At 40.7% G+C, this 27,258-nt stretch overlaps 1 long non-coding RNA gene across 1 annotated transcript; it reads left to right on the top strand.

The window, feature by feature from the left end:
• Window positions 1-27,258, top strand: LOC103281923 (uncharacterized). Its single transcript, XR_507781.3, has 3 exons — window positions 1-1,270; window positions 1,427-1,508; window positions 27,195-27,258. It is a non-coding gene; the product is annotated as an uncharacterized LOC103281923 (long non-coding RNA).

Raw genomic sequence — 27,258 nt, 5'->3', positions numbered from 1 at the left:
TTATATTTCAGTACTGAGGGAAATCTGCTGTTGAGACCAGGCCCAGCAATGCATGTCATTTGAGGGGCTATCCTTTAAGCAACTGAAACAAAATACACACTGTTCTACAACATAATGGATGAAAAAGGTTCTGCTGATATAGGCTGCATATAGTGTAATGAAGCAGGGAATGCTTAGAGTTTAAAAGATCAGGTCAACGCTCAAGTCTAATGAGGCATTCTAAAGGTGATGACTGTCAGAAATGGCCAAAATAGGACTGTTGAGTATTGACTGGAACATGGCCATACAGCCCGGAAAACATACAACAACACTGTTGAGTATTGACTGAACTGGAGCCAAAGGTGGAACTCGAAGTGAAAATTAGCAATGCAGAGGGATACAATTATCTGGGATAGATTTTTGAGAGGATCAGAGGAACTGAAGAGAATGGAAACTAGAGAGGTCAAAGCTTCAAAGAGTAGGAGGAAAAATTGGGAATATTGCATGTTTGTGTGCTACGCTCCATCATTTCCATAATTTCTCATAACACTTCTGAATGTATGAATACTGGGTGGGAACTGCGTAGAAAAAAACTTTTTTTTACTGTAGTAGAGAGAAAACAATTGAAATTATTCATTGTCATGATGATGATGATGATGTTGATAATAAAACTTTATTTGTATTCTACTTTATCTCCTCAAGGGGACTCAGGACGGATTCCAACATATAATGGAAAACATTCAATGCCTCTATAAAACAAACAAATGCTGACATAAAATCCCAGAGAAACCCTGTATATGAAAATAAAATTAAAACCCAACATCAAATTAAAGCCTAACATCAATAAATTAAACTATACGTAGTCAAACAAAATTATATAATAACATAAAATCTAAACAAACATCCACATTAATTTACAGCCAACTAGAGTTCACAAAACAGCGTGGGTTGGTTGTGTATGTCAGTATATGGTTTTATATGAAGTGAAATGTTGCTTATAGTTTAAACTGTGTGGTTAAGTAACGAATGAGTTAATTCATAGTTGTGATGTATTGCTACAGTGTAACTTTGGGAGGTTCCTGTACAAGCCGATGGAGGGCTGATAAGATTGGAATGTGCTATTTGCAGTATGCTTTGCGGTGAAAGGACGTGACTGATGATTCTCCGATCTCCTTTGTACATATTGTATATTTTGAAATAAAGTAAAGAGCCACTTTGAAAGTTGAACCAAAGGGTCCAGTGTATTCCTGCTTTTCAGGCAAGTGGCCTGAAAGGTTGAAGGAGAATTGAGGTAAGAGAGGTGATTTATCTCAATTTCAACTGTCAGTGTAGTCAAATGATGGTCATTGGGCTGGTGTGAACTAGGAAAGTCCAAATACGATATAGTTCTCAGCCAGGGGCCTGGTAGTGATCTCTCATTATCTAATCCTCTTCCTTGTTTCTTTAGGGAAGGATTTCCAGACGTGATTTCCAGCAGAGGAGAGCAGGGCCTCCTCCGATGACGGCAGGGCCCCAGCTGGTTTGTAAGGGTAAATACTTTTGGTCAAGTAGTCTGGACCTGAGCCGTGAAATAGAATGAAATAGCTGCATGTTTACAACATTTACATACTGAGTATGCACATGAGAAACAAGGTTTGTGTGTGTGTGTGTGTGGGGGGGGGGGGGTTACAGTGGTAATAGCATTTTTTGTTCTGCAAAACCCAAAAATGTTTTCACAGATACTTTTTTTTGGTGTGAAAAGTTATTGTGTGTGTGTTTTTTAATACAAATCCCCAAATAATGAAAAAACAGGCACAAAAGATTCTTATAATCTAGCATTGTCTATGGCATGGAGAGTTTTATATCTCTCTTTTCTCATATGGGAAAATTAAATTAGCACAGTCCCTGTGAAGAACAGTCCTGGTGCAATCAGTGTTCTGTCACAAGTACAAAACCTATATGCATGTTGTAGTTATTGTAGCTACCATTATCACTTTCTGCTTAAAAGACAGACAGTGATTTTCTGGATTTACAGATATTTTGGACTGTAAGCCCCACAACCCCTTGCCAGCAATCCAATTTGGAATGGGTGGTGAAATCTAAAGTCTCTGTAGATTAAATGTTGGGATCAGTCAATGTTTCACTCTCAGTCTATGTTCAGTCTATGTAAGCAAGGAAGATAAGAATACGAATTTAGTGTACATGCAGTAAATATTAAAAAAAATCTAACTTTGCTTTATGTGTTCTTTCAACCTGTAAACTTAGCACTGAGGAAAGTACTTGTGATGACTCATGGGCCATGTAGTCCCGTTCCTAGCGCTGTTGTGGCAGATGAAGAGGAAAACTTGGGTTTTCCACCATTTCAGCCAGAATTGGAACTTTCCCAGCCTGATTTGGAGCCCTTGCACCTGCAAGAGGTTTGCCTTCCAGAAATCTGCCAAACAAGCCCTGAGTCAGAATCTCCCCCATTTTCTCGCCGTAGTTATTATCAACAACAAAAAGGAGTTCAGCAGGCTAATCGCAGAAGCCTGAGAATCGCAGCCAAGTATTCAGCTGATTAAGACTGCTTCCATGAGAAATTCTAGGGAGTCATGCATCTGGACACAGAGATTGACTTTCGGTTCTGATTCCCCAGAGAAGTGTTCTTTGGTGGGAAAACGAGACCCTATTTAGGTTCCTTGCCCCAAAGGAATCTTGCGGAGTCAATTCGTCAGCAACTGGAGTAGATTGTGTGTGGACAGCGCTACTCCCGTTTCCAAGCCTTCGTTCCTGTTTCCAAGCCTCGTTCCCGTTTCCAAGCCTTCGTTCCTGTTTCCAAGCCTCGTTCCTGTTTCCAAGCCTTCGTTCACGTTTCCAACCTTGCCTTGCTTCCCGGACCTTGCCAAGTATTTACCACGGATCTTGTCCTTGTTCCTCGTTCCTTGCTGCCTTGTATCAAGCCTTGTGTTCCAAGAATCAAGTTTACTTCCTAGCCTTGCCTCAAGTTCCTTGGACTAAGAACCTTGTCATCTCCCCTCACTTTGCTTGGCAAAGTGAGTGTTTCGGTTATTGGATTACAACTTTGGACCTTAATATTTTATATTGGACATTGTTTTCCTGGACTATAATTGACCTTTCCTGAAAGGTCTTCTTCTGAACTACATTCTACACTTATTTTTATTGGCTTTATATATTTCCTTAATAAAGATATTAGATAGATTCTGTCCTCTGTGTATGGTTATTGGTGCTCTGCAGCCTGGGTTGTGACAGTTTGACTCCGCCACCCTAAGCACCAATTAACCTAGGCCAGAATGTCTACCGGAGCCGGACCGGGGGCCCAGCCACTCAGCTACACCATCGACAAGGATGAAGTGGACCGCATCCGTGATAAGCTCAATGCGCAGGAGGGAGAAATAAGGGGATTGAAGGAACGCGGAATCCGTCTCCCGGCCCTGGCGTTGCCAACCAAGTTTTCTGGAGAAGCTTCTAAGGTTCATGTTTTCCGTCGCCAATGCCAGGCTTATATAGAGGCCCGTAATGCCGAGTTTCCCCAAGAAGACATCAAGGTGGCGTGGATCTACAGTCTCCTAGACGGGCCAGCGGCCAACTGGGCGACGGCACTGTTTGACCAAGTCTCCCCACATCTAAGATCAGCGCAACACTTCTTGGATCACATTAAGGCGACTTGGGGGATCGAAGACAATTTGGAGGCAGCCGGCCACAAACTCCGGCGCCTCTCCCAAGGGGACAGACCCTTGTCCCAGTACATAGCCGAGTTCCGAGTGCTGGCCCATAACACCGGCTGGAACGACATAGCCCTCAGAGGACAATTTCGGGAGGGTCTCAACATCGAGATGCTGGAGGAAATCTCCAAGGTGGATCCTCCACACTCCCTTGAAGGACTCATTGAACAATGTTTACGGGCTGAAGTCATGCTTGCCAACAGGAAGCAATGGATCCGAGGCCAGAGCGGCAGGGCTGGAGCGAAACCTCCCGCTCCCACCGGCGTCCAGCCGCGTCCAGTGTGGAGACCCCCGCCACCAGCCCCATACCCCAGAGGAAGCGAGGAGGTGCCGATGCAGCTGGGCAATGTGCGACCCAGATTAGATGCTGCCGAGAAGGCCCGCCGCCAACGCCTAAATCTCTGTTGGTACTGCGGGAACGGGGGCCACTTTGCCAGAGAGTGCCCAGCCAAAGGGAAGCCCGCCGCCCGTCTGGCGGCGGCGTCCTCCACGGAGACGAAGGCGTCTGAGGCGGCTGGCGTGAAGCCGGCGGGGGAAGCCAGCGACCGGGCGTAGAGAGGCTCGCCAACCCGGTCAAAAACCCCACTCAAGAGCCGCCAACCGGGGTCCTATTTCTCCTAGTGGTCACCTTGTGGTCAGCGAAAAAAGGACCCGTCATGATCCATGCCATGATAGACTCAGGAGCCACAAACAATTTCATTGATAGAGAGTATGCCGACTCTCTGGGATTACAATATCACGATTTCAAGAACGCCCGTGTGGTGCAGGCCATAGACGGCCGCCCCCTCAAGACAGGTCCAGTAAGCCAGTGGTCAGAACCCACCAGAATGTGGATAAGGGAACACATGGAAGAGATTTCCTTCTTTGTTACCGAGGTTCCCCACTTCCCTGTGATTTTGGGAATCCCATGGCTGACACTCCACGACCCAAACATCTCCTGGTCCAACAGAGAACTGCAGTTTGCTTCAAAATATTGCCAAAACCATTGTCTTGTAGCCAAGGTCTGCCATGCCACAGACGCTGAACCCATCATCACCTTGCCCAAGAAGTACTCAGAGTATTGGGACGTATTCAATGAAAAAGAAGCCGAGAGACTACCCCCGCATAGACCTTATGACTGTGCCATTGACTTGGTGGAGGGGGCCCCGATCCCGCGAGGACACCTCTACTCCCTGACTGAACCGGAGCAAGAAGCTCTCAGGGAGTTTTTAGAGACAAACCTCCGCAAGGGGTTTATTAGACCCTCTCAATCCCCAGCCGCTTCCCCAGTGATGTTTGTAAAAAAGAAGTCAGGGGACCTACGCTTGGTGGTGGACTATAGAGCATTGAACAATATCACTAAGCGAAACCGGTATCCCCTGCCCTTGATCTCGGACCTATTAGACCGGCTTCGAGGGGCCAAGGTTTACACCAAACTGGATCTTCGAGGAGCTTATAATCTAGTTCGCATCAGGGAAGGGGACGAGTGGAAGACCGCCTTCCAGACTAAATTCAGTTTATTCGAAACCCTGGTCATGAATTTCGGTTTGTGTGGAGCTCCCGCAACGTTTCAACATTTTGTCAACGATATCTTTCAGGATTATCTAGACCGGTTCTTGATTATCTACCTGGACGATTTTTTGGTGTTTTCTAGATCACAATCAGAACATGAGAACCACGTTAGAATGGTGTTACAACGATTGCGGGATCATGGACTTTATGCCAAGCTGGAAAAATGCACTTTTGATCTACAAGAGGTAGATTTCCTGGGATATCGTGTCTCGCCACTAGGGCTCACCATGGACCCGGCAAAAGTTTCAGCAGTATTGGAATGGCGGGCGCCAACCAACAAGAAAGAGGTGCAACGTTTCTTGGGGTTCGCGAACTACTACCGCAAGTTCATTCCAGACTTTGCCCGCTGGTCTGATCCAATCACCAGCTGCATCCGTGGGAAGCAGCCTTTCCGCTGGACAGAGCAAGCAGAGAAAGGATTCCAGCAGCTAAAGAAATTATTCACGTCCCAGCCAATCCTTCAACACCCAGATCCTGAAACCCCTTTTGTCGTACAGGCGGACGCCTCCGATGTGGCAATTGGGGCTGTACTCTTACAACCAGTGGGAGATCATCTTCACCCTTGTGCCTTTTACTCCCGTCAACTGACCGCACCAGAGAGAAATTATACTATTTGGGAAAAGGAACTTTTGGCCATAAAGGCAGCCTTTGAAACTTGGAGACATTGGTTAGAAGGGGCCAAATTTCCCATTGAGGTCCATACTGATCATCGGAATCTAGAGCATCTAAGAACTGCCGCAAGCTAAATCAGAGGCAACAACGCTGGGCTTTATTCTTTGAGCGTTTCAACTTCCAAATCCACTATGTAACCCCAGCCCAGACCAAGCAAGCAGATGCACTGTCACGGAAACCGGAATATGCTGCAGGGCGCAAAGAGACCTTTGAATCCCAACTGCTGCAGCCCGAGAACTTTGCCACGCTCACTGTGGGAAATACCAAATCCACTCTAATTGATTCAGCTCCCTCTACTCCAGGGCCCCATTGTGCTCAGGAAATCAGGGCCAGTCAACAAGCAGATGCCTGGGCTCAGGACCAACTTCGCCAAGGACTACAGTTTCCCTTCTCGCTTAAGGATGGGTTACTTTGCTATAGAAACCATGTCTACATCCCTCCAGGACCGGGCAGGGAAAAGGCACTTCGTCTGTGTCACGACTGCAAGCCAGCAGGGCATTTCGGACTATTTAAAACCATGCATTTGATCCTAAGAGATTTCTGGTGGCCCAAGATCCGCAAGGATGTGGAAAAATATGTCAATTCCTGCCCAGTATGCCAGCGCTCCAAGACAAGAAGAGAGAAGCCCTCAGGGCTTCTGCAACCCCTTCCTACCCCATCTCGCCCATGGGAAATAATCTCTGCGGATTTTATCACTGATCTACCACCTTCCTGTGGATTCACCACGATCCTAGTGGTGGTGGATCTTTTTACCAAGCTAGCCCATTTCATTCCCTGCGATGGCCTCCCCACGGCCAAGGAGACTGCAGATTATTTCCTTCAGCATGTTTTCAGATTGCATGGTTTGCCCAAGAGTTTGGTCACAGACCGTGGGTCTCAATTCACCTCTCGTTTCTGGAAAGCACTACAAAAACTATTGGGCATAGACTCTCGTTTATCTTCGGCTCACCATCCCCAAACGGATGGGCAAACTGAGCGCACCAATGCCACTCTGGAACAATACCTTCGCTGTTATGTAAACTATCAGCAGGACAATTGGGCTTCCCTGTTACCGCTGTCAGAGTTTGCCTATAACAATGGTGTCCAGGCTTCAACTAAAGAAACCCCGTTCTTTGCAAACTACGGCTTCCATCCACGTTTCTTCCCTTCTATTGTTGAAACCTCAGAAGTTCCCGCAGCAGAGGACTGGCTGCAGGAACTCAAAGCAGTGCAACAACTTTTGCTCCAGCAACTAGACCAAGCCAAGGAGAACTATAAACGCCACGCTGACAAACATCGCCAGCCGGGCCCCGAAATCAAGGTAGGAGACCGGGTTCTTCTGTCCACTCGCTTTTTGCCCTCCCATCGCCCTTGCCGGAAGTTAGATGCCCGTTTCATTGGTCCCTATCCGGTGGTGGCACAACTTAACCCCGTGACTTTTAAACTCCAACTTCCGCGCTCTATGCGCATTCATCCAGTGTTCCATCGCTCCCTGCTCCTTCCGGCGGGTGGTGTGCGCCCTGATGCAGACCGGCCGGCCCCCCCTCCTGTTTTGGTGGATGGGGAGGAGGAGTTCGAGGTTCAGGACATTTTGGAGTCTCGCTTCCACCGCCGCCGCCTGCAATATCTCATTGACTGGGTGGGTTTTGGCCCCGAGGAACGCTCATGGGAAGACGCTTCCACAGTCCATGCCCCCGATTTAACCCGCCGCTTCCATCAGACCTACCCCACCAAGCCGCGGACTCGCGCCTCGGGGAGAGAGCCCTATTTTGAGAGGGGGCTTGAGGAGGGGGATAGTGTGATGACTCATGGGCCATGTAGTCCCGTTCCTAGCGCTGTTGTGGCAGATGAAGAGGAAAACTTGGGTTTTCCACCATTTCAGCCAGAATTGGAACTTTCCCAGCCTGATTTGGAGCCCTTGCACCTGCAAGAGGTTTGCCTTCCAGAAATCTGCCAAACAAGCCCTGAGTCAGAATCTCCCCCATTTTCTCGCCGTAGTTATTATCAACAACAAAAAGGAGTTCAGCAGGCTAATCGCAGAAGCCTGAGAATCGCAGCCAAGCATTCAGCTGATTAAGACTGCTTCCATGAGAAATTCTAGGGAGTCATGCATCTGGACACAGAGATTGACTTTCGGTTCTGATTCCCCAGAGAAGTGTTCTTTGGTGGGAAAACGAGACCCTATTTAGGTTCCTTGCCCCAAAGGAATCTTGCGGAGTCAATTCGTCAGCAACTGGAGTAGATTGTGTGTGGACAGCGCTACTCCCGTTTCCAAGCCTTCGTTCCTGTTTCCAAGCCTCGTTCCCGTTTCCAAGCCTTCGTTCCTGTTTCCAAGCCTCGTTCCTGTTTCCAAGCCTTCGTTCACGTTTCCAACCTTGCCTTGCTTCCCGGACCTTGCCAAGTATTTACCACGGATCTTGTCCTTGTTCCTCGTTCCTTGCTGCCTTGTATCAAGCCTTGTGTTCCAAGAATCAAGTTTACTTCCTAGCCTTGCCTCAAGTTCCTTGGACTAAGAACCTTGTCATCTCCCCTCACTTTGCTTGGCAAAGTGAGTGTTTCGGTTATTGGATTACAACTTTGGACCTTAATATTTTATATTGGACATTGTTTTCCTGGACTATAATTGACCTTTCCTGAAAGGTCTTCTTCTGAACTACATTCTACACTTATTTTTATTGGCTTTATATATTTCCTTAATAAAGATATTAGATAGATTCTGGCCTCTGTGTATGGTTATTGGTGCTCTGCAGCCTGGGTCGTGACAGTACTGTTAACTCCTCTTACAATTTGGTTCTGTTTGCTCTTTTACTACTGTTGAGCAAGGCATCCTACTTGTTTACTTTTTTAAAAAACCCACCTCTGTTCTGCATGCTATTTTTCTTGCCAAACATATTTCAACTGAAATTCTAATACAAATTCACTACTGGGTGAAAATGCTGAATGTCCTAACAAGGACACCAGTTAAGTAACAATTTAGATGGCAGTTCATGTGATGTGAACATCTGTCCACTTGGAACCAGACTGTTAAATGCCTGGTAGCTTTGTTTGATTTTGTTTTAGATAACTGTAGCATCTTTAATTGTCATTAAGGTAGTGTGCTATATGAAACCAAGATATATCAACAAAGGCTTTTATGGAAACAATTATAAATGAAAGAAAGGAAATTTTCAAAATAAATCTGACCTGAATATAGGGATGGAAAAGGCATAAATGGGCTTTGTTCAACATAATACACTGACACTTTGATGATATTATTGAAAAAATGTGCAGTGTCTGAGGAGTCCTAGATCAAACATTTGATTCAAAATGTAACGGGTACTTTTCGGGGAAGCCAAGCACACTGGATGCTTTTAATTACTTTTATATGCAGATATGTGCCAAACCATCTGGATTTGTCAAAACCAGTGGGGCTGTGATAGTGTGATAGTGTGATAGTGGCTGGCAGGTTTGGTGTTATTCCAGGTGCTGACTGTAGTGGGTTCACTATTGTCTGGGGGTCAACGTGAAGAAAGAGACTAGCACAGAAGGGCTAAAATAAATACAATCACCTGTAAGAGCTTCATAAGTGTTTGGAAAAGACTACAGAGAAATTAGATTTCTGCTTAGGTTCGCTATGGTTCTTTGAAAGATCTAAAGTCAAATTAAAGTACAGATTCAATTACATTCTCATAATTTTCCGCCCCTAACTAGCATCAGGAGCTTTCTTTATGTTATTGTAGTAGAAAGAAGTCAGTATTTGGGTACTTCACTCTTTGATCATAGTCAGTGCATTGTGTGTAAACGGATTCCAAGGGCGCATAACAGCAAACTAAAAGGCCATGCCTTATGGCTTCTTTGCTTTTAACAGCACCTATTTGCACAGAGCAACCTCAACTTCTTATAAATGACCTAAAATTTCAAACACTTCTCTGAAAATGAACTTTATTTTTCTTTTTTTAAAAAAAGTTTATAGGTAGCTTTTTTACCTCAAACAACAGCAGCACAAAAGTTCAGCTCATAACACATTGTTTGCTTTGGACACAGTATGGGAAGATGCAGTGGAAACAGTAGCAACAATGACAGTGATGATGGTGATAATAATGATGGAGATGATGATACTGGTGATGATGCTGATGCTGATGCTGGTCGTGCTGGTGCTGGCACTGATGATTTAGTGTCTCCTGCATTTTGGCCTTAGGAAATGGAAATCTATAGTGGGCATATTTTTGATACCTTAGTGCCCACAGTAGCACAACGGGTTAAACAGCTGAGCCTGATGACCAAAAGGTTGGCGGTTTAAATCTGGAGAGTAGATAGGATGAGCTTTCGCTGTTAGCCCAAGCGTCTGCCAAACTAGCATTTCGAAAACATGAAAATGTGAGTAGACCAATAGGTACTGCTCCGGCAGGAAGGTAATGGCACTCCATGCAGTCATGCCAGCCACATGACCTTGGAGGGGTCTATGGGCAACGTTGCTCTTTGGCTTAAGAATGGAGATGAGCACGAACCTCCAGAGTCAGACCCGGCTAGACTTAATGTCAGGGGAAAACCTTTACCTTTGCCTACTAATGTCTGCTCATATAATGGTTTTGAAAAAGTACTGCCAGCTATATCTTGCCCTAATTCTGCATTATAACAGGAAAGAAACAAAACTCAGAAAAAATAGATGGGAGAGGAACATCTAACTCTAATGATCATCACAACAAGTGATAGATTGAAACCATCTGCCTGAGTTTTGTTAAATTCTGTGCAGTAATGAGAAGATAAAGTATTTCATATGCAGCAGAATCCTAGAGCTCTAAATACAGTGAAACACAAACTATCTGAAAGACTTCCCATATTTTTGAAAAGTTTTGGGAGGATTAACTCTAATTTTACTATCTCATTATAATTTTTCAGTGCTCTGATGTCATTGCTATTGCACTGAATGGTTGGCATTCTGTTATGTGTATAATGTGTATGTCCCTTTGGGGATAGGGTACAGTGGGTTCTTCACTTGTCCTTGCTCTCTGTCCTGTACAAAAACCTAGACTGTTGTTGATCCTTCTTAACAGTGAGAAAAGAAGGGGGGGGGGGGAGTGATCCAGACCACAAAGGTCCAGCTGCTCTGGGATTCAAAGTAGAATGAGATTGAATGAGAAATGGTTGCATTCTCAAAGAAGTAGCAAGAATAGCAGTTGTAAAGTTATCAAAAGAATTATACCTGGTAGAAAAGAGATTAAAGACTGGTGATAACTACCAGTCTGGTATGTGCATTCTGACTTCATGGCATCCTGATTCAAAATCTCTTTGAAGTGGTATCTTAGAGTGTAGATAGCCTTCTGTAGTGACAGATGCATGCATAAATGGCATTATGAGATATTTGGTATGTTGTGCAGAGAAATTATGTGCATTATGATTGTGCTTTGCCATTTGCAGTAGTGGGTCCACCCTGTCACTGGAATGTGTTGCACATTTTTTGCTGTTCTGCCTAGAGCTTGTATAGTGTATTTCCACCTATGGATATTTATGTTATCCTGAGGGATAACATAAATATGTGCTTTAAATGTGTTTTTAAAGTATACATTCTAAATATGGAAAATATGACCATAACAAAACATGTTTACAATCACTTTGAAATCATTTCAACTTCAATGACACATCACTGATCAAGGTGTGAACATGGTCTCCATGTATGTTGTGCCAGTTACACCAAATACAATAGTACAACATAGCAGATGCTGCTCTCTACACACCAGTGCTGACACTAATATCTACCTCTGTCTTTCAAATGCATTCTGAGAGGACTTTCCTCAGAGCTAGGTATTGTAGATTGGGACAGACACAGTTTGGAAACATAGGGGCCGGGCTGTGGTGCAGTAGTAATAAATCGCTACTGACTGAGAGGTCATGAGTTCAAAGCCCGAGTCAGATTGAGTGCCTGACTGTTAAATACCCCAGCTCCTTGTTTACCTAAGCAACCTGAAAGACAATTGCATCTGTCAAGTAGGAAAATTTAGGGACCGCTTATATGGGGAGGCTAATTTAACTAATTTACAACACCATAAAAATGTCCAGAAGCATGCGTGCTGGATGAGAAAGTACTCCATCAAAAGACTCGGTGTCACAGTTGATGATGAAGCAGCAGCTCCTCCTGTAGCCAGAATCGAGCATACCCTCACAAAGCCAGAAGCTGGAAATGTCAAATAGCCTCTGTGCCTGTCTGTGTGTAGTTTGTCTAATGGGATTGAATATTTGACATATATATGTACATTGTGAGCCGCCCTGAATCCCCTTCGGGGTGAGAAGAGTGGAATATAAATACTGTAAATAAATAAATAAATGCATTATTGTTATACTGAGTCAAATCACAATTTTATTTCATTAGGTTGGATTGACAGTGGCTGTCCAAAATTTCCTAGCTGTACATGGATACCCATGGTATTCCCTAGTACTAAGTGGGCTCAATCATTCTATGTTCTGAGATAAAATGGAAAATGATAGGGTAGTAAATATGAGTCCTTGTTTGCCTTGGATGAATTATGACAACACCTGCTCTAAGATAATCAAATGGATGTGCACCTGGGCAAAGCTGGAAGAAGCTAACAGAATGCTTTTGCCAAATTCAGATTTCTATAATGCAAGCCAAGATCCTGATTGGTGGTGATTTTGCTATTTAGCATCCTGGAATTCAGAAACAACATTTATAATCTTCATAAATCACTGACATTCCCAACAGAACTGTCATGTCAGAACTGAAACACACAAGTATTCCTAGATCAGCTTCCATGACCTATGCAGCTCGCATGGCCACATCACTATGCTCAAAACTCAACATTATGTAGCACAATCAGTTCTAATATTCCTTTCTCCATTTCTGTGGCCTTCCAAAGACTTTTTCAATGGGCAAACTGAAAGATCAACTTTGCAACAGCCAAGGCACGAGAGAGAGAAAGAGAGCTTTAAATTTTAATAAGTGAAACAGCTCACCTACATGGGCATACAGGTAAATCCTTTCTGACATTTTCTAAACATACAGAGGATATTGTTTAGGAAGCAGTCACAATGATATCAGGGTAGACGTAGTTTGAGATCCGATAAACACACTGAAGAAATTTAAGATGTTGGAGGGACAGGGAAAGAAGAGGGTGTTCTCTTTTGATGACTTCTTCCTCCAGGATCACAACAACAGCTGAGAAGTTTATGCATACAGTTTTGTCCCTTCATTTATTATTAGGTTACAGGTTAGCAGCCATATATGTGCAACCAGGGGCAGTGTTCATTTCCCATTATACAGCTGTACCCATTTCCATGGATATTCAAGGGGAACTGGAATGTGGACAGGCACACCCCTGCAATGTCCAATGGCCAAGAGGATGGAGCTGTGTCAATGAACAGCTGCTGTTAGATATCCACTCCAGGGCTAGGAATGTTGCTCAAGGAGATACAGAATGCCTTCTTCTGTAATGTGGGAAGGAAGGAAGGTATGCAGGCACAACCAGTCTGTCACCAACTGAATTTTAACCCTTGCATACACAATTCACTTATGTCTTCCTGGAATGCATGGACACACACATACCCATCACACACTATGTTCTAAAACTTTTAGCCCTCAGTGTGTTTTTCCTGCTGCTTGTTGTTTATCTAACGTTTGCCTCTAGATACCTTTTTAATAGTTCCTTAACATACTTCTTCCTATTTCTGTGTGATGATTTTTCCTTTGACATGTAAGATATGTTTTTAAGAGTTTGTTCTGAAACAATATTCACAGAGAAAACCTGTTCTTGAGACAGAAAAGCATAACAATTACATAAAGTCAGTTTTAGCTCTATTTCCTAAGGGTGAGCAATGGCTTTCTGGGTGCCACTCTGTGATTAAAATATAATGTCTTACAAAATCTACAAAATTCCAAACAATTGTATGAATGATTATTTTCCCACTTAGAACATTACTGTGTTTTTAATGCATATTGAACTAAAGCTCCTTTCTAGACAGATAATATAAGATTGTTTACTCTGTTCTGCATATGAAGTTTTTTAAAAAAATCATTACAAAGCACCATCACGAGAAGCAATTGATTAGTAAATAGTCCAGAACAGTAGGGTGTTAGAAAAGTTTGTTTATCTATCTGTACACATAAGTAATGAGATGAAGCTATTTTATATATGAGTTATTCTCTTCTAAAATTTAAAAGACTTATAAAATATTTACAAACAAGGCAAAAACAAGGAGGAATTAAAACTTTCTGTCCCTTTCAACAGGATTTCTATCAGTACTAGGCTGGTGCAAAAGTTTCTAAAGTTTCTAAAGTTGGATTAAAATTCATAAAATCTGTACTTCCGAAGTAATTTTTGACACGTGGGCATGGCCTGTGCCTAAAACTTAACTTTATTTTTATTTTTGTAAATCTCAAAAAGCCCCTTCCCAAAGTCAGCTTCATTTTCATGGCAAGTGAACAAAGCAAAGCCAAAAAGTCTCCCATTCCTCTGTAAATTAATGGCACCTCTCCAGTAGGAGAGGGAAAGCATGGAGCAGTATTCGCTGGGAAAGAAAGCACAGAACTCTGGGAAATGTAGTTTGGGAAGGCAAGGAACCCTATGGCAGAGCATGCAAAAGGCCCTGCCCTAAACTCCATTTCCCAGAACTCTGCTCGCATCAGAAAGCCCCAATCAGGATAGGGGAGAGATGTGTCCTTCAGTAGTAGCAGCCAGCCAGCCAGAGTTGTAATAAATGGTGGAATCTGCAAAGAGGAGGACTAAGATTGATTGATACTTCTAGTAAGTAAATATCTGTGCTCCACTGAGAAGAAATTTTGACTAACTATACTTTAGAAATGTGTTGTCGAAAGCTTTCATGGCCGGGATCACAGGGTTGTTGTATGTCTTTCAGGCTGTGTGGCCATGTTCCAGAAGTATTCTCTCCTGACATTTTGCCCACATCTATGGCAGGCATCCTCAGAGGTTGTGAGGTACCTCACAACCTCTGAGGATGCCTGCCATAGATGTGGGCGAAACATCAGGAGAGAATACTTCTGGAACATGGCCACACAGCCTGAAAGACATACAACAACCCTATACTTTAGAAACACTTTAGAAATGAAACGCCAACACCCCCCAGTTTTGTACTGACTTTTGAACCATTTTTAATGGATCACACATGCCTAATCGGTACTTATAAAACAAGCTCATTTTCCACTGACCAATCAGAAAACAATGTTTACTAAATTCCACACCCATGGTTGGGGACATTGATGTATTATGACAAATGAATGTCTTTCAGTATTTGGCTCTGTGTTTTTAGTTTCAAATTTTGTTTCTTGGGTTTTTTGGACTGATTACTATGCTGACAATGGCTATTGTCTTTTCCTTCATATTGAACTGCTGCCTATATTTGACTAAAATTTATATCCACAAACACTGGCTGTCTTTTTTTCTGTTAGAATTGCTAAGCAGCAATTATTTTACTGATTCAACTGACAAGTTACTCTCAAAAGTAAGTAGGGATGTAATTCTTCAATAAAGCCCCTTCTACACAGCTATATAATCCAGATTATCAAATGGGATAATCCATATTATCTGCTTTGAACTGGATTATATGAATCTACACTGCCATATAATACAGTTCAAAACAGGTAATCTGGATTTTATATGGCAGTGTAGAAGGGGCCTAAATTTCTTCTCAAAGGACACAACAAATATTTTTAACAAGTTTCTTTCAAATATAAGAAAGTCTTTGAAAATGTCACATGTTTCAAAGCCTATTTACAATTCAGAATATTGTGTGCAAAACTATGCATGGTTGTTTTGCACAGAAAAGTGTTTTTTCTACAGAAAGCAACACTTATTCTGCAGAAAATGCTCCTCCCTGTGCAAATAGTGGTGTTTTTGTGCAGAACAACCACTTGCAAATTTTGTACTGAATAAATCACAAATTGTAAAGAATCTCATCAATCCAGGGTTCATTTTGGTAGAGTTTCTCAACAACCAAGATCTATTTTCCCATCATGGAGGAAGCAATATTTATCCTACTACAAAACAATCAGGTTCCACCTCTTTAGTTTTATCTTTTGTAGAGTTATATCTGTGTTAAACCCCTTTCAGTTACATGCATTCAATTACTAAAAACCAAGAATGTGCAGTATAAGTTTTTACAAATACTATATTGATTCCAGGATGAATGTTCTGGAAACACTTGTATTCCAAGTGTAAAATTTGGTAAAGAACGTGTTTGGTTTTCAAGTGTATTAAAATAGAATGAAGTACAAGTTTTCTATAATTTATTCACTCAGTACCTAATGTGGTAATGGTGGGCAGTACTCATCTATAGTGCCAGAAGTCTTTCTTCTTTCTGATTCTTCCTTCAAACTCATATCTTTTGTGACGTTAATAGATCACCCCCTTCACTCATCCTAGAGTTGGCCAAAGAATTGCTATCTGAGGAAAAACAAGATACTCTCTGTTTGATGTTGGAAATGCAGCCACATCATGCATAGCATTTGGCTTTAGCAAATTACTTCAGGGGGCGCAGACAAACCATTGTTCTACACAAGAGGCAAGTGGCTGGGGATCTCTTTCCCATCGCATCTTCTGTCAGAAGAGATGTAAATGTTTATTTATTTCATTTTCATGAACAATATTTGGATGCTTTGAAGCATGGAGCAATTATATAACTGTTTGTTCATTTTTAAATATATATATAGCCCACTCCTTTGTTCAAATATTTAGTTTTTCTGCAAAGTACAATGTTTTTTTTTACACAACATGTGTTTCTATTTTGAAAATGTAGTGGTATTACTAATCAAAAGTGTTACCTTCCTGCTCAAATATTCTGCAAAGATGGAGGATATAAGATGTGTCTTAATATAGCAAGATATGTCTTCTGCGGTCATTCTTTCCCATTTCTGAAGATAAGAAATATTGTGAATATATATATTGTTTCTCCATCTCATTTACTGGTGTACTTCTCAAGATAAAGACCTCCATTTCCATCATGCTTTGTTTCCCTGTAAAGCACTACACATAATGATGGTATCATCTAAATAAGATGTTAATAATATTTTCTTCTCCCATCTCTCCAACTGTACAGCTCCATGCAAAACCTGGTAGAAGCGGTTTCTGCCAGGATGATGATTTCTACCATTTTCTCTATTTTTCCCTGACCACTGTCTCCTCATATATGTATTCCTCTGACTCCAGGTCTAGCTGTTTCTCACAGTTTCCCCCTGTGTTCCCAGCTGTATGACTAAATACCTTAACTTATTCTCCACCAAGTTCTTTTGCCTTGCTCTCTTTGTGTAATTCATACCATACCCTTCCTGCTGTTTTCTGTTATTTAATTCTATAATGCTTTCTGGGATACAAGCCACTCTGTGCCACATTATATTGTATCAATGCAGCGCATCTTTAATAAAGTTGTTCTAAAATAACATTCCAATAAATAGAACGTACCTGTCGAGAGATGTGCTCCTGCATATCAACATGAAAAGCAGCACAGAATAATGGGATACAAGGTGAATGGAAGAGATAGGTTTGGGGGTGGTGAGGAAATTGCTATCTTGGTTTATGTTTCCCTATGCCAGTCCACTCCCACACACACACACACATGTGCAATCATCCATTTGCTTGTACAGTTGTGAGTCTCTCAGTTTTGAGCTTTCCTGAGTTAAATTGTCAACTATAATTATTTACAACATATCTCTGGAAAAATATGAAGACTAATTCCATTAAAAAAACCCTGTCAAATGGTAACAGCAGCATGCAAAAGAGAAAGGCTAGAAGTATTTTCTTTAGCCTGAGTGAGATTTATTGTCAGAGACTGAGCAACATTCAAACAGGGGAGGGGGGGGGGAGGATGGGGGGAAAGCACAAAGGGTTTGTATGTTTGTTTGTTTCTCTTTCAAAATATTTTGTACTGGAGTTCAATCACATTGTCAGCGCACATTGTAAAAGGTCATACCAATTAATGTGCAAATAGAAAAGGTAAAACCAGTGACAGTCACAAATTGATTAAAGCATTTTCAGAGATTTCACATCATTTGAACACTTCTATGTACTGACTGACAACACTCAAGGACCCTTTTGAAGCATTCTTGACATGTGAATAGGAAACACATGGATTCAATGGCACGAAGGTCTCCTCTTCTATCTATGTTCATAGGATGCCTGAAGGAGCATCACACACAAAGATCTACAGAGACGGTGAGTACTCCCTTCAGGCATTGCATTGAACATGTGGAGCAGGATGGCCAGATCTTTCCTTGATCCCCTCTGTTAAATCATATAAAATACCCACCTAAAGTGACATTAGGTTTGAAAACATTGATATGGTTCCTAACTTTCTCCTCTGGCCATGGGCACACTGCTGTTCATTCTATAAACACATTTCTTTTTTTTCTGTGCAAAAAATGTTCTTTAGGACAGAACAGCTGCTTTCTAGAGCAAATTTAATTTTTTATTAGTAATAACCAGTGAATTTATAACAACAACAACAACAACAACAACAACAACAACAACAACAACAACAACAACTTTATTTGTATTCCACCCTATCTCCCCAAGGGGACTCAGGGCAGATTCCAATATACAATGGCAAACATTCAATCCATAAAACAAGGACGACATCCTTGGTATTAAGTGGAAAAGTGTAATAGAGTTGGGTGCCATCCACATAAATTTGACACCGAATTCCAAACCTCCGGATGATATCTCTCTGCAGTTTCATGTAAATATTGAACAGCATGAGGGACAGAATTAAACCCTGAAGGACCCCACAGGCTAATGGCCAGGGAGTTGAAAGGAGTCACCCAGTTCCACCTTTCAGTAATGTTTTTTTCCTGTTTCCAGTTCTCTATAAGTTGTTTTTTTTGTTGTAAGTTAAGGTGGTTAGTTCCTCATACAGTAGCTCAGTCATCCCTTTATCTATTTCTATTTTCCTTTTAATTATTATATCCAGTAGGGTTTCAGCTACTTCTCTTCTTTTCATGGCCTGAGCTTTACTGGACAGACCTAACCATGCTATCCAGTTCCCTTGACCACATTTGTCTTTTATTTTATCCCACTTTAATATTTCTCCATTGGGATCCATGATGTCCCCAATCCCTTTGATACCATTTTCCTTCAGTGCCCTAATTAGATTTGTGAATGTCTTGTCCTTATTTTCTATTGTTTCTAATGGGAAAGGGTCAATTTTATTTATTTGTAATTTATTTTGCCCTTTTTTTTCCAGATTAGCAACATTGATAAACAGGGCCTGCTTTTAAATTCTTTAAGTCATTTCTGTCTATTCTCTCTCCCAATGATGTTCCCCTTTGCCATCTATTTGCTTCCTTTTCTATTTGCACCCATTTTTTTACCCTTCCAATTCAAATTCTAATAACCTCGCTAACTGGCTTGCCTAATAGTATATTCCCAAAGAGGGAACTCCCCAACCACCCATTTCTTGTTTACTATAATACAGAAAGTTGGCAATTCTGTTTTTGTTTCCTCCCACTACCCATTGTTTGATAGAGTTATCCCACTTCATCAACAAATTGGTAGGAATATTTACCGGGAGGGTTTGGAAAAGAATAAAAATTTGGGCAAGATCTTCGTCTTATAGATTTTTAGCCTTGTAGATATATCTTGAAATTTCTTTCCCCATGTGATAATTTGTTTGCTTATTTTTTCCATAGGTAACTGTAGTTCATTGGTATATTGTTGTTATTGTTTTTTGTTTTTTTTTGGTATATCTACTCCCAGGTATTTCATCTTCTTTTTCCCCAATTTTACTCCCATAATGTTTTGAACCTTCTTGAGTTCTTCCCATGTTAAATTTTTATGTAATATTTCTGATTTTCCTAAATTTATTGTGAGGCCCAAAGTTTTTCCAAAGCCTTTGACTGTTTTGACTAATGATTATAGTGATTCCTCCACCTCCCCTAAAATTATCATACCTTCCTTCCTTCCTTAGGCGATCCCTCGTAGCTCGAGGACGATTGTCTTCCATCTTGGGGGTGGGTTCTTAGGTGGCTGAAGAGACCAATTCTTGGCCCGCATATTCTCCCGCAGTGAGGACATCGGTTTCCAGGTGGAAGGCGGTCCCGGTCGGGGTTAGCTTGACGCTCCTTCCTCTTGGCACGTTTCACCCTTAGGCCCTCCGTTTGTGCCTCTTTGAACTCCACAGCACTGCTGGTCACAGCTGACCTTCAATTAGAGCGCTCAAGGGCCAGGGCTTCCCAGTTCTCAGTGTCTATGCCACAGTTTTTAAGGTTGACTTTGAGCCCATCTTTAAATCTCTTTTCCTGCACACCAACATTCTGTTTCCCATTCTTGAGTTCGGAGTATGATATTGTTGTTGTTGTTGTTGTTGTTGTTGTTGTTGTTGTTGTTGTTGTTGTTTTGGTATATCCACTCCCAGGTATTTCATCTTCTTTTTCCCCAATTTTACTCCCATAATGTTTTGAACCTTCTTGAGTTCTTCCCATGTTAAATTTTTATGTAATATTTCTGATTTTCCTAAATTTATTGTGAGGCCCAAAGTTTTTCCAAAGCCTTTGACTGTTTTGACTAATGATTATAGTGATTCCTCCACCTCCCCTAAAATTATCATAACATCATCAGTGTATAGATTGATCTTAATGTCTTCCTTGCACACCTTATAACCTTTAATGACCGAGTTGTTCCTTACTAAGTTTGCTAAGGGTTCAATGGTCAGTGAAAATAGGGCTGGGGAAAGGGAGCGTCCCTATTTAGTTCCCCTGTTAATATTTATTTGTCTAATTTGTGCCCCATTTACTGAGATAGTTGCTTTGTTTTCACTACATAATTCTTTTATTACTTTACACACTTTCCCCCCATATTACATTCCTCACAGAGACTGTTCAAATATTTGTGATCTATTGAGTCGAATGCTTTGCAAAAGTCCAATTTTAATATGAGTACTTTAGATTTTTTCTCTGTGGCATGGTTCAAAATGTTCAAAATATTCCTTATAGGGTCCGCTAATTTCCTGTTTTTTACAAATCCGTATTGGTCTTCGTGAATTATATCTGGTATTATATCCTTCAGTCTGATTGCTAATATTTCAGTGAATACTTTGTAGTCCACATTGCTTAGGGATATTGGTCTATAAGAGTTAGGATTCATTTCATCCTTATTTGGTTTTAGGATTGTGAGAATTTCAGAGAATTTCCAGGAATTTGGTACTTTTTGTTTCTGCATTATTTCATTAAACAGTGTACCAAGATTGGGAGTAATTTCGTCTTTAAATATTTTATAAAAGTTTGTTGTAAAGCCATCTGGCCCAGGTGATAAATGTATTTTTAGGCTTCCTATTGTTTGTTCAATTTCTGTTTTAGTTATTGTACTATTTAGATTAATCTGATTGAATCTGTTGTTTAATGACCTGTTTATCCTTTTCATTAAATGTTACCTTTGGGTTGAATATCCATTTCCTTGGGGGCTTCCTTTCTGGGTTTCCTAATTTTAACAAGAGGGGAGCATGATCTCCTGGCTCACTTGCATTTTAAGCATATAAAAGAAAAAGGTAAGAGGGGTAATAAATGTAAAAATACCTTAAAGTTTTTTGTTTTCATAACACCTCTTGTGAAAATAAAAAAGTTAAGGTATTTTAACATTTATTACCCCCCCTTCCCTTTTCCCTTTGTATGCTTAAAATGCAAGTGAGCCTTACAAATGTTACCTGTTAAATCTTTGGGATTTTTTTTTCATATTTATAGTAAGTGAATCAAAATTGCCTGTGAGAGAGGGAGAGAGAGAGAATTCAATCTATATCATGCTGTCTAAGCTTTTAATCCATATGATTTTATCTACAGCTATTGTGGAATGTCACTTTGCATTTGCTTTAACTTTGCTTTGTTATTTTTGGTCACTGGAGACATTCTGAATAATCTTGTCCAGCCGTTCCCTGTCAGATACCTTTGGGTTTCTCCCACTGTGTGTCTTGTATGGTTCTGTGATGTTGCTCATGGTGGTTTGGATCCTTTTTAGATTTCTTTATGCTGCACCTTGATGATAAAGCCTTTGCTTTAACTAGACACAGCAGATAACACCAGGAGACACAGCAGAGATAATCGTATCTTCTGGTAACGCTGATGATTTGGAACAGGAAAGTAGGGACAGAGTTTAATTTCTAGCCTTAATGAAATATTCAGCCCAGCTGCCTGTATTACCTGCAAGTCACTTTTATTTTATTTTATTATTTTGTAAAGAGAACTAGAAAGGAAGATGTGTGATTAATATTATGCTTCTTAAGGGATTTGAATGATCCACTCTTGGCAAAAACAATTTCTAACATCCAGCATAAAATTAGCGCTAACAGAGTGTACTGTCACCCAGTATTAAATCTTTTTGACTGATTAAAGCCTACCTTGCTTTTCTCACATCTATATTAATTGGAGAGTGGTCCTTTGCAAAGGAAGTGATAATTGAATTGCCAGATTTTCAATAATACTTCAATCCTCCTCAGCAACTCTGATTTCCACCCTGCTTGTCCTCTATCAAGGTAGCCAGTTGGAAAGGCACCAAACACAAATTCCTGCTATATCCCATTGTATCTAAGATATATTAGCTCTGGGGTATACTAAGTCAATTTCAACTCAGTGTCAGAATGCCTTAATTTTTTAGACAAAGATATGCTTTTGGTTCTTTACATTGCTCTTCATTCCCTTAACATTGGCTATGCTCGTTGGGATATCTAGGAGTTGATGTTCAACCCATATGAAGAACTAAAGGCTTCCCAACTTTGATACTGGCATAACTTTGCATCCAACACAAATACTTTGCTATGTGACTAGTTTTCAGTATTCCCTTAATATACATTTCTAAGTCTAGATAGCATATTGATTTCTGTTATTGCTGTTTTTAAAATTGATTTAGATTTTAGTCTGTTTTGTAAGCCGCTCTGAGCCCTAGGGGAGTGGCAGCATATAAGTTTGAATAATAAATAAATAAATAAAGCTGTAAATCATTCAGCTAATTTCTATGCTAATATCAACCAAAAATATTGATTTTTCCAAAGTAGGAATTATATGCAGTTCACAAATTCAAACATTTTAAAACCTCTAAATCACTTGTAAATATTATACACATTCCGTCAAACTTTTATATAGCATTCAGAACACAAAACCTTTTCTCCATGTCAGTATTTAATGCTAAAAAGAAGAGGTTATTTAGAATACCTTTGTGTGTTAGATCTATTCCATGAAACTATAGATTTTTGTGAAGGGAATATTGAACTTCTTGCAAGAATTGAACAAAACACTTTCTAAAGTGATTTCTGTTTTCATCTTTTCTAGGCTGGCTCTTTTGTTTCTTAGACCACTATATGTTCAATATATTCTTAAGCAAATTATTCGTCATTGGACATGTGAGTGCACACTCCCATTGTCTAAAGTTTGTTGGAGCAGTTTTCAGAAACATATGCAATGTTTACTGCATATTTTTCAAAAACATATTAATGTATACAGATTGTATGGAATGCACTGCAAATTTAAAATGCACAGATTACATTTAGATTCATGTCAATTCTGTAGAAGTGTGTATGTCCATTCAAATAAAATATTGTTGTGAAGAGTGTGTTATAATACATAGATAACAAGCAATAAATCAGTGTTTGAATTTCAAGAGGGAGATGAATGGAAATGAAGTTCCACCAGCAGAAACTGCTAATTGTATTAGCATAAAAAAACATGCAAATTATCATTGCTGTTATTGCTGAATGTGTCACTATCCCTAATATGTTCTATGAAATACAATAACAAGTGGACCCAGAGACCTTACGGCATCTGGAATTGTTCCAGGGTGAGGGGTTGAGTTACTGGGGCAGTGCAAAATCGCCATCTGGATTCGCCCCTTTCCAGCATACCCTGAACACTGGGGGACACGGAAATGGCAAGACGGTCAAGGCAGGCATTCCTGCTTAGATTTGATTTGTTTGACAGCAGTGGGCTGCATGGAAAACACACACACACACACACACACACACACACACACACACACAAAGTTTTCACTCAGGTTGACCACAGCCCTTTAAATCTGGGGCATTTGGCCAGTCTTCACCAGTTGTTTCTAGCCAGTGGTCCACCCTTCCTTTCTCTATTCTCTAGTTTTTATCACAGCCCTTGGGACTGTCAGTTGATGTGGCTCTTTAATCCAGGAATGCCTGCCATAGGTGTGGGCGAAACGTCAGGAGAGAATACTTCTGGAACATGGCCATACAGCCCGGAAAACATACAACAACCCTGTGATCCCAACCATGAAAGCCTTCAACAACACACTAAACTGAGATATGTTTGTACATATTCCATCTGTTTTTTTCCTCTCTTGACATTAAAATATGTGCTCTATTGTGAGGCATTTTAAATGGAAACACTTAATTGTAGTCGGAAATAAATTGAGCTATTAGTAGTGATTTTGGACATTATACACTGAAACTTGGTGAAAAAATGATATTTTTAATCAGCTTAAATGGTTTTACACTAACATTTTAGTGTAGTTCTGGTTTTGCAGTATGACCCTGGCATCTGAAGGAATGCCAAAAATCCTTGTAGACATTTGTTCAGTGGCACAGCACATACCAGAAATGCACTAGGTGTTTTTTTTTTTTTTAGAACAATCACTGCTATCAAATTGCTAGCAAATTTTCTCTACTCATACCAAAATCCTTAAAAGCCACTCTGAGTCAAGCTGTACTGGATTACCTAATGATATGAACTCTCCTTCATAAAAGTGCTAAACATTTTGAAAACCATGTCTTACCTGATGGAGGAAAATAGAAGAAAAAAGTTTCTTGTGTAGGCAAATGGAACTTTACCAGGTTTCTGGGACAATGTCTCATGACTATCTAAATCCTTGCTTTAGTTTTATAACAATTTTATAACAATTTTATCGCAGCCATTATCTATCCTTGCCCCTGGTCATCTATAAAATATGTCTAACAAGGTGATTGTTCTTCAAGTCACACCAAAAGCAGAGGTAGATGTGTATGCACTTATAGTGCTCAGTTAAGCTAAATGTGTTTAATATATAAAACTTATCATGAGATCATTTAAGCTGCTGCAACCAACTAATTTTAACACATTTTGACCCAGTAACTCAGCGGAAAGCTAGTGAGGGCTCTTTCACTTCTCCACCTCTGACTCTGCAGAGATTTTCCTTCTCCTTCCCTTGGGAAATGAAAATCCTATGTATGTGGGCACAAATGTGGGTAAAAGCTGTTTGTCAGTGGAACATAGTGGAGTCTCCATGCAGGAAAAGAGGTTGTAAGCAAAGACCAGATGGCCACCTGTCGGGGATGCTTTAATAGTGTGTTCTAGCTTGGTAGGGATCTGGACTGAATGCCTCTTGTGATCTTAAAAAGGGGCATGAAAATAAAACAAGGTGGAGATCTTTAATGGAAAAAAATTCCAAGCAAGCAATCTATATCACCCAGAAGAGTATCTCAACATGAAACCATCTCTTTTGGACATTACCTTGAGAAGTTCCAAATTACAAACGAGCCTAGGTTATATTCAGTTGAGGTGAACAGAAACACAATTCCCTAGCCCAAACTATCTAAACATTCCTACTCGCAATGCAAATGGAGTTTTGGGCTTGGATCTGAAAGGAAACAGGAAGTATAGTCATTTTGCCCATCCTCAACCAAGCTTTCCCTTAGATAAGGCAGGAAGCCTCTGCCTTCCTTTAGTTTACCTCCCAGTAAGATGGTCCCCTGAGATTTTAATATTTTCCTTAGAAATATCTCAAAGTTTTGGCTATGAGTTGCTCTCATTGATCGCAGGTGTTCTTCTGTGACACTGACCCCAATAACCTCAGTCACACTTTGCTTATCTATAAAGATACTGTACCTATGTGGCTCTGTTACCTAGATAAAGAACCATAATGAGGCGGGGGGCGGGGGCTGGGGAGAGATTTGAATCAGGGACACAATATCTAAGATAACCTTAAGATAGTTCTCTAAATATATCAATAGATAGCTCAAATGTACAAATACCAGTAAGTTGTACATCTCAGTGTTGAAAGAATGTCCATTTATGCTATCTATCTGAGGGAAGTTGATCTAGGATTCAACCCGTAAAGAAGCTGCTACTCTTCATCTCATGCTAATAGTGCATGGATCAGCAATTCAGCTATGACATTTTAAGGTCAGCACTGCTCAGTTGTTTATGTTTAAGAAGCTCAGAGAAAAAGGCAGCACCTATACCACGGTTTGCTCTCCCCATCTGTGAGTCATCCTTGGCTTGATATAACTTTATTTTATACCTCTGCAAGAACTGTACATTTTTCAATTGCTAGTGAAACAGCTGCCAAAATGGTGATGAAAATGTCTTTTCCAGTTGTCAGAATAAACTCTCAGTCTCAGCCTCTTTCAAATTGCTGGGAAACCATTACAAGTGGGTGCATCATGTCTATGTAAATGAAGTATCAAATAAATAGACTAAAATGCATGGATGGGAAGTGAGCAGCCAGAAAATGAATTTGTTATATTTGGAAAAGGTGAACTAGAAGGGCTTGCTTTTTAAAAATGTTCCTGCTTGGAATGTTTGCAAAATTCAGTAGGCACACTTTAGATCACCAGAATTTAAATCATGTTTAATTAGTACCTCAATTGGTGGAATTCTTGGGGAATTCAGAATCTGAATTGCTTAATTTAAAAGAGCTTTTCTTTTGGTAGCCTAGTGCCAATGCACATATGTTTTGATAATGAAGCTAAACATTTACCTTGGCACGGCTGAGTGTAACATAAAGACTCTGAAATCCTTGTGTAAATTGCACATATAAATTTCATTCTTAGCCATGGCTATAGCTATGATATCCATATCACTACTCATGAGTATATCACAAATATTATTGGATATTATTGGAACTGAGTCTAATGAGATCATATTCTCAGACAGTAACATTGTGGTTCCAATTCTATTAGCAGCCAGGTGGAGGACATTGGAAATGGTCTCCATATGGTATATCATCCCATTCATTGCTGTGACTATCATATTGTGGTTCAAACTGCTTTGATTCTGTGTTATTGGCTTCCAATTTTGGGGCTGTAGAAACTCATATGATATATCCATTCCATGAAATGCATGCCCCTAGATGTTACAGCAAAAAAGAAAATTGGAAAGCCTGGCAGCCCCCACATGGAAAATGTGACAAATAATATGCCTTTAGGTGTTTAACTCAAATGATCTGTGGATTACAATGCTAATCAGCTTTACTGGTGCAGAGTAGACTTGTGCACGGATTCGTTTTGGCTGTTTGCCTTCAGATTCTTTGGCTTGATCGGCTTCTTCAGATGCTCATAACAGCAAGTGCTCCACCACCATGGTTGTTTTTGTTTTGTTTTGTTTTTCTTTTGCAGAGCCAGACCTGGCTGCCGGTCAGGGCTCCTTATGCTCTATTCAGGATCACACATTGCAGGGCAT

The sequence above is a fragment of the Anolis carolinensis genome, chromosome 3 (assembly GCF_035594765.1).
Source record: "Anolis carolinensis isolate JA03-04 chromosome 3, rAnoCar3.1.pri, whole genome shotgun sequence".
NCBI classification, from domain to species: Eukaryota; Metazoa; Chordata; class Lepidosauria; order Squamata; family Dactyloidae; genus Anolis; species Anolis carolinensis.
Note: the sequence above shows the minus strand (reverse complement) of the source record. Positions and strands in the feature narration are given on the sequence as shown.